Raw genomic sequence first — 1,939 nt, 5'->3', positions numbered from 1 at the left:
GCATACACTGAACTTTAGTCCTGTTTCAGGTCTTATCAAATTTCAGAGAAATTTGTCTGCCAAAAAGATATCATCAGTAAAAGGATGGAGAGCCAAAGGCAGGCATGTAAGTTTTTCGTTAAATGTATTGAAGGAAAAGTTTGCAAGCACAAACACATCTGTCCTCTTTTCAAGTCTGAGGTTGCTCACACTGTGCAGGAACAGATAGGTCAGATAGGGTTTGTCATACCCAGTGAAACAGGAACTGTAAACACTTGGTTCATGTGCCAGGGATCCTCACTCAAATTAATTTCATAGAATCTTCCTGCTACATCCCTCAAATACTAAGCAGGTTCTCCATGTTATTTAACTGTATTTAATAAGTTAATACCAATTTCTTTCCCCCAAAACATCTAAATGCTAAATTAACCAGTCATTGATCCTTAAAGTGAGAAAGAAGTAGTGCCACCAGCTCCTGGCCACTAAACTGTTCAAGCCTAAGAAAAACATCATGGAGAAGGTTGTCCCTAGGGTGTCTGTAGCCCTTTTCCATCTCCTCCCACCGGAGGACCAGCGTCACCTCCAGGGTGTAGCTTTTCCTGACCTATTCCTCCTTTGCCCCTGACTTTGTTCTCTCAACTCTTCCACTGTTAAGACAACTGTCCTCATTATGATCAATCGTATTTGAAGTGTTGATTATATTTAGCTTTCTCAAAAAAAAAAAAAAAGAAAGAAAGAAAAAAAGAAATAAAAAAAGGTGGGCATGGGGGGAATTACCCTGAAGAATCTCTGGCTGAACAGAGGGAGTGCCTAGGGTAAGGTATAAAATATGCATTATTATCCTTGTTTTCTAGATTAAGGCTAAAGGAAGAGGAAAGCCCACCTCATTAAGCACCAGTGTGTCAGGTATCATATTGGATGTCTTGCTTTCTGTTTCTAATATAGTCTTTACAATAATCCTAAGTGTCGGTGTTACTGACACCACATTACAAAGGAAGAAGCCCAGTGAGGAATTAAGTACCTTACTCATCTTTCAGCTAAGAATGAAGAAAAGCTGACATCCAAACCTCCTGACTTCTGTTTTATTGCTCTATCCATGGGTCCAAGCTAAAGACAGCTCTTTCCTGTGGCAATTTCCGCTACCCTGCACTTCTTAACTTCCCCACCCCCTGAATTTTAGTCAGCATCCTCCTGCACAGAACAAACATGTTTTTTATAGAAGTACATTCACCCTGTGTAAAATTTATTGGATACTCTGATTCAGAGCTAGTTACATTAAAAAAAAATCACAGTGTAATAACATTATATTTAATGAGGTGTTACATCTTTTTCATCCTTCTCTTGGTATTTCAGGCATTATTCTCCTAGGTCAGGACACCGGTATTTTACCCCATGTTCATGGGTCAGTGGATTATTTGGTCATGGTTAATGGTAATTGACATCATGAATCTATGAAACAGTGTCTGCCAATGTCACCTTACAGTAAAAATACTCTCCAAAGTATTATTTGGGACTTTAAGAGACAGAAGAAAAAGAACCCTCCACATACAAACGTCACCTGGAGGACTGAACTCATGGAAGCTTCTCATGTCTTGGAAATTAACTAAGTTAACGGAATCTTCCTAGAACAGTAGAAGGAAGACAGGACTAGGTTAAAATGCTGACTTTCTATAAGCTAAACCTAGTTGGGGAGTATAATTCAGACCACATAGAAATTCTTTTCCTTCCCGTTCTGGTTCTTTGTCAGTCCTCCAAATTGATCCCTCTTGCAATTAAACCTCCTTATACACATGAGGCAATTTCTAAGTGCCCTGAGACTTCAAATACAATATGCAGCTTCTTAAAGTTTTTGCTTTCCTTGCAAAATTTATATTGGAAATTTATATTGCATCTGGGACACCATCTGGATAACACAATTGATTAGGGATGTAGCTCTAAACTCCTTGCTTAGCAATTTTAC

The sequence above is a fragment of the Leucopleurus acutus genome (genome assembly GCF_964270905.1).
Source record: "Leucopleurus acutus genome assembly, chromosome: 5".
Taxonomy (NCBI): Eukaryota; Metazoa; Chordata; class Mammalia; order Artiodactyla; family Delphinidae; genus Leucopleurus; species Leucopleurus acutus.
This window is presented reverse-complemented; position numbering follows the sequence as displayed.